Raw genomic sequence first — 7,124 nt, forward strand, 5'->3', positions numbered from 1 at the left:
ACTGGATGAATTAAACTCAAATAAAGGACTGATTTCAGCTATTCCTTACTTAATCCTATAAACAGTCAATTGATATCTTAATATATATTGCTGCTGCTCCTGGCCAGGAAGTCATGGGAGCAGATAAGGTATTATTGGTTTTATCTGCGGTGTGTCTTACATAGAGGGCAAATCGAGTTTCTTTTTTGTGTGGAAAAATCTTTACATTTAGCTGGGGTCCTCTAATCTCGAAGCGTGAATTTTGTGTTGGAATGCATCAATATACAGAAATTTGGGGCTTGGATACAGAAAAAAAGTGGCATTCTAGCCTGACTCTAAGTAGGCAGGGTATTGCCCTTTGTTTTCAAGTGGAATCTACTTAAGTATTTTTCCAGGTGGGGAAAACAGTGTGTGACTAATATGGACCTTGTTTTCTATGCTAAAGTGGTGTATGGTGTAGCTCTGATTGCTGCAGATCTTGGAGGCAGGTACATGAGCAATGGCTTATAAAATTAACCTGCTGCAACTATAAGCAGACTGAAACCTCAGTTGATATAAATTGATATAACACTACTAATGTCGTAGTCGCTTCTGCTGACCTTAGTCTCTCAGTCCAGAGCACCAAAAATATCACAAGCCATAGCCCAACACCTCCAACAGTAGCAAGATAAACCCCACAACTGACAGCACTGCAAGTCACATCAGCTGAGGGTCTGATTTAAAAGTACTTCAACACCTGTGGATATCTGCTAAGTGGTATGAACATTTTCCCTAATTTGTCTTTCTCCAGGCAGCCCAAGTATGATATCACCACTTTTTATCCTCTCTAGTTCAGCGCTGGTAACAGCTGTTCACCCAGGGACTCCCCATTTCTTTACTTGCAGAAAACCCTCTAGATTTGTAAACATCTAGAAGTGCACTGCTCCTTGATGCAACCCTTTGACCTTAGGCCTATTTCTCCACTTACTCTTACAATATACTGTTGCACTACACTGGTGTAAATCTGCTTTTAGTCTGCATTTAGATGCCTGTGCCTTGCAGGGATGGAGGGCTACATCCTCAGAGGAAAGCAGCCAAGAGCATCTCGGTACAGCCTTCTGCAGTTAACAAAACCAAGAGGTGGTTAAATAGTAAAAGACTCAATCAGTAAGGGGAGAGCGATGCTTCAGCATTTTTTTTTAAGTTTGAAAAGGAATTTTAGTTAATTAAAAGTGAAGGGAAAAACAGATGAAACAGAAAAAGTCTTGTCGATTTAGCAAGCGTTCCTCACCTGTGTGGCCCCAACTCTCTATCCATGGGGGAGAGCAGCTCTTCGCGCTCAGCCTGCTGAGCTCTCTGCCCCACATCTCAGAGAGCCAGTCCGTGGTGCCTGCTGAACCTCCCTCTCCTTCTCCTCATCCTGCATTCACCCAGGGCCTGAGTCCCAGTGAGGCCAGCAAGGACTGTCAGGAGGAGGCACCCCTCCTTCTGTTGTCAAGCAGAGGGTGTTTGGGACTGCAAAGCACCCCAAAGTCCTGTGCTCTCCTGTGCCCGTCGCAGGATGATGCAGGTTTTGGGGATATTGAAGGGGGAGGTTTGGCCCCTTCTTCATGTTTCAGCCAGTGGAGTTTATGGGGTCCTGCAGGAACCCGAAAGGTTGGTCCCAAAGGCTGGAGGGGAGGAGGCCAGGGTTTGCTTCTGTGCTTCGCGGCAGTTGCTCCAGCTGAGTCAACCAATTTTGTGTTTTCTTGCAGAATTTGGCTGCTGAATGGACCTTTATTAGCATGTTAAGGCCTTTACGACACAGAACCAAAGCTTGGGATGGAGGTCAGTAGGTGTACCCCCCAATACCATATGCCTGACCCTGAGTAAGTTGTACCAGATCAGAATGCTGCCTCTTCTCTCCCTGAGCCCTCTATGTGTCGCTTGTATTTTGGGGTGTATAAAAAACAGCCATACCCTAACTTCCTTTCACATCCCTTTCAAAACAAACCCATTTGAATCAGACCATTGCAACAACAAAATCCCAACTAGGAGCAACAGGGGAAAAAAAAGTACACACACCCCCCTTCAAACCATTATCTTTTGCCATGAACTAAAAACCAGCAGCTTCACTTGATTTCATTTTTGGTAATAACAACAACAGAAGTTTGCATCTGGGCTGACAATGTGTATAGTGAGTGTTAGCCCAGTGTGATTTGAAATTGGCAAGTTATAGCAACCCTCTGGAAAACCAGGATTTACAAGGGAAATGCTGACAAACACTTAACTACAGTGGCACTTGCTCTATACTATATAACATGTAAAACAGTGAAATGGAACATAAGTCTCTCCTAATTATTGAAAATATTTTGGGGCTGCCTCATGCTGAAACACTCATTTTCATCTTGCATTTCAGATAATTTTTTGCTCTCTCAAAGCAAATTTTGTTCTAAGCCACCTATCTTTAAAAAAATGCTGCTAATCACTGTCGAAAAAGCAGCATACTGCATGTGATTTTTGGAAGGCTATGTATAATAAGAAGAATTTCAAGGCTGTGTGGACTTGCATGACACCATATTATTGCATGAGCAAAAAACCAATACTGAATGGTAATAACCATTTGTCAGAGGCGGCACAGAGGATTATGTTATAACCCTTTGTGTGTGTGTGTGTGTGTGTGTGTTTGTGTGTATCCTATATAAAGCAATCAGACACCTTCCAATTTCCAAACACCTGATAATGCTAAAGTTTATTTTATCACAGCCAAGGTTATATTTTCTTTCAACTTCATAGTGACCCTAGGAGGAAGAGGAATAATGGATTGGGAACCTATTATAGCTATTCTGTGTTAAACAGCCAAGTAAAGGGCAAATATAGTTCTGTAGTGGAATCAATCACTGAACCCATCAGTGAGAATGACCCTCCTGGCCCCCACCTTCTTCCCTGTGCCTAAGAATTTGCCATATTCAATCTTTAGGCTCTGAACCCAAATGCCCTTTGAAAGTGAATTTATGATCACTTCATCACACTGTCTATTAGCTCACTTTCTAACAAATAGGATTGAGAAATATATGGCAGGAACTGCAACGGCACATTTCCAACTAATGGTTAAAATGTCAGGGCGATAATGTACAAGTGCGTCTGCCCTCAAACACAAAATCAAACGCAGCTTTACAAGGGCTGTCGCCATTCCACTTTAGTTAAAGACTTGCAAGCTTCCTTCTTCCCCTTTGCAGGGCTGCAGTTTGGAAGCTGCTGCATCTCATCAGGGCTCGGTTTGCCAGTGCTGTACTGTACTTCATTAGGCAGCTCTATTTAATGGTTTCAACAAAAGCCATCATTTTAGCCCAACTGCCTTGACTAAATTAAAATTTCCAATCTCTGTTTTAGTGTTCTGCAACTGATGTATACATAAGCAAAACTGGTCAACATCTGCCAGGGGGTTGGCCAAAAGTTCTGTAAAGATGTACTTCACATTTCTGAAGCATGTGCAAAGTAACAACGTACTTATCCTCCTGAGGGCTCTCATGATTTTACTTCACCATTTGTTCAGACACACTTTAGCAGCATATAAGCCATACAGTTGATTCTCCCCTTGGTTGCAGTTTTATCTGTAGTGTCATTTTGAGTAATTGGGGTATGGTAGCTGATCAACTTTCAGGTTTCTCATTGGCAGAAAGGGACTGTATTGGCACCAAGAAAGAATATGATGGGTCCTCTCGGTGCCTGAGCAAGTGTCCCTCTTTTGCACTTGGCTACCCAAGGCCATTAGAAAATAAGCTTAATAAAGCAACTCAGTGTATACATCTTAACTATTCCCAGCCAAGGGGATGCAGCTATAGAAGAAATATTTTAAACCAATATGAAAGATGGTAAATGTACATATTTAGTCAGTGATCTGTGAAAGTTTTTGAATTAGTTTTTAAAGCTTTGTTAAGACCAGAACGCACAGATGTTGAAAACAAGTTCAGATGTAGCGACAGATGGTATTTGATTATGAAGCAGACTGTTCATATAATACAAAGATGCTGCTTCTGCCATACACAAGTAACTGCAGAGAGTGCAGTAGAAATTTTGGAAGGCAGAGCAGTTCAAGAGGTTCTTTGTGCGGCAATAACTTTCACGTTTTTCCAGCAGTGCTAGAATTGGGATAATTTTCTTTCTTTTGCAGTCAACACCCTCACTGCCCCCCCTCACTCCCACCCCTTCTCCGTTTTCTCCCCTGTTGTATAGCTATCTTGCACTTTTTTGATCCTCTTTTCAGGTCATTTGAAATCAGATTAAGGATAAATACGCATCATTTATATTTACAGAAGAACAAAGTTCCTTAAGGTTAATAATAACAATAATTATTATTATATATTGCTGATATTATCTATTAAAAAAACCAATGAAGAGTACCACATTTTGGACAAATCCTGAATTTTGCAAGTGATGTAACACTATATCCAGAATCACAGGGTAGTTGTACAGGTCTTTCACTGGGGTCGACATACATGCCTATCTGCTGGGGCTGCTGCCATGTTTACCTTGGCAAAAAACAGTCATCCCCCCTTCCACTTCCCTCCCCCAAAGAGACACGAGAATGGTGCTGAAATTTGGAAATACCAGGAAGGAGCCGCGCAAAGGGCAGGGGTGGCCACCGCTGGCCACCAGCTTCACCCCACTGCTGAGAAAGTTTCCGGCTGCAGTGGGGGGTCCGGACCCCTTGTTGCCACTGCCATCCTCCAGCACCCCCCGGGCCCCACTTGGCCCACGGGCTGTGGACCCTGGTGCCTTTGTGCAGAGTAAGGAGCAGCTTATGTGGCCTCGGGCAGTGCCCATCCACCCGGCCCTTTGCACAGGGTCGTTCCTGGCAGAGCCAGGTTTCCCCCCTTGCCCCAACACGGCACCCCCTGATCTGCTCTTTTCCCAGTGCGGGCCTTGCCAGCAGCTGGGATGGCCGCCCTGCGCCTCCCTGTGCCGCAGCCGGCCATGGCCCTGGTGAAGGTCTGCCAAATACTCTGGAAATTTCTGGAAGGGCAGAAGTGCTATTTAAGCAGCAGGCCCTTCCCGACGGTGCGCACCAGCACCAGCACCGAGGAGGCAGCAACCTGGCTCATGGGCAAGGGGAAATCCTCGCCATGGATGGGCTTTTCCAATTTCTCTGTAGTTCCCCCCAGGTTCTGCGAAAGCAAATGGCCAGGTAAACAGTATTTTAAAATATCGGCTCTGGTTGCTCGCAAGGGTGCAAAAGGATGCCAGAAAACAAGGTTTCTGCTAGGAAATAAAATGGGAAGGGCAGCGGCGTGTCGATTGCGCAATATAAACCGGGGGCTTTGCGAGGGCTGCGCAGGAAGCCATTGCTCGGGCTGTTAATGAGTAACGGCGAGCGTTAATGAGTAACGCAGAGGGCTGGCAGCGGCCTGGCGCCCGGCGGGGGGCTGGAGGACCGGGCGCTGTTCCTGGCTCTGCAGCGGGCAGGCGGGGGGTCCCGGGGAGGAGGCACTGCCATCCCGCTTCTCCGTTCCGCTGTCTATAAAATGGGGACACGCAGCCGGCAGCATGAAAAGCTTTGAGCTCAGCCTTTTGAAAGTGCTTGAGGTTTTTCCCTCTGGCACTCAATGTGTGGTGAAGCTCCCCGCCTGAGCTCTAGGTTTCACCAAAAGCTGGGACATCATAATGCTTAGGTTCGTGTAAGAAAGCGGTGAATTTCATTTTGTATTTTGCCACTTCTAAACACACTCATTTTATTAGGAAAGATTTGAAATACACCTCTTGACCCGAGCATCCTTAGACTTCCAGGGTGTTTGCAATCTAAGGCGAGCTCAGAGTGCACGTTTTTCAAATAAGCCTTTAAAACAGTTTAAACCTCAGCTTCATGGGCTGTTAGATCCTCCCCTAACTGTTCTGCAGCTTTCTTAAATGTGCCAACAACTATTGCTGTGCATGAGGGCCAGGTAAGTCTCCAGTCTGAATGGCCGCTCTTCAGCCCAAGTCAGGCAGCCACGCAGTCCCTGGGATGGGTGTGTTGTCAGAGCCTTGTGTCAATTACTGAGAAATTGTAAAAATAATATAAAAAGAAATCTAGAGTACCTCCACTTCAGAGAAATCTGGGCTCAGGGTTTTGACTGGAACATCATCTCTTCCTTTAAAAGCTCTGACCAAATTATTGAGCTGATAAGCGATTCCCCTTGGTTTTACATGTGCTGGCATGAATTATCCTTGAGTGCTGCATATTAGGGTTGTTTTGTACTAAAAGGTGTTAAACACTTGTAATAAATATTTTTCCTTATTTCCCCTAGGACACAGTTCCATCTCTGGTTGGTGAAGCATAAAAAAGAGCTGTCATGCCCAGTTTTAATAGGCAATAGGATTTCAAGCCCCCAGAGTTGTTTCACAGTCTGGCAGTGGCCATAATGAAACTGGCCACTGTTGCCACAAGACTTTTTCCTCTCATGCGTTCTCCCCTGTTACCTCCCACAGCTGCTTGACTGGCAGGTCTCTTGCAAACTGAAAACATATTTACATTGGAGCCGGTAGTATTTCTTTAGCTATCTGTGCCATCTTTCTCTCTTTTTTTTTTATTTCCTTTGCCTAGCTAAAGACTCAACCTTAAGTCTAATTTTAAAGAATAAAATTAAACTGTGCATGCAATTAACTGCCTTTGAGTGCGAACAGCAGTTCATTTTCATGTGTTTTGTTGTGAAGCAAATAGCTTGTTTGTTTGTTTGTTTTTTCACACTGATTCCCAAATAAATGGGAAAGTACCACTATTCACTCGCCCAGGATTTATTCATGAAAACGCAATCACAGCCTCCCAGATGAGCGAGGTGGGGGGGTCCTTTCTCTGCACAAGAGTCAGTGTCTCACTTTGCTCTGCAGCTCTGGAAAGAGCCAGGCTAACCTAAGCCAGCAAGAATTCATTTGAGTGTCTAAAAAAAAATTTAATATGTAAATAAAATATACCACTTTCACCTCTTTGAGGTATATGTATGCTAGTGATACTAATAAGCGGTACGCAAAAATGAGCATTGTAGCAAGTGATGGATTTTCTGCACCCACCCACCCAATCAATCAGGCTTTAATAGGCAGCTTCTCCAAATGCCCCTGCCCCCTGAAAAGCTGGGAGAACAGGCAGGCCTTGCAACGCGCCCGGAGGGTCACAGACTTGGACCACGCAGGGAAACAACCTTTCCCCCCCT

The sequence above is a fragment of the Aptenodytes forsteri genome, unplaced genomic scaffold, assembly GCF_000699145.1.
Source record: "Aptenodytes forsteri isolate BGI_AS27 unplaced genomic scaffold, ASM69914v1 Scaffold195, whole genome shotgun sequence".
In the NCBI taxonomy this organism is placed as follows: domain Eukaryota; kingdom Metazoa; phylum Chordata; class Aves; order Sphenisciformes; family Spheniscidae; genus Aptenodytes; species Aptenodytes forsteri.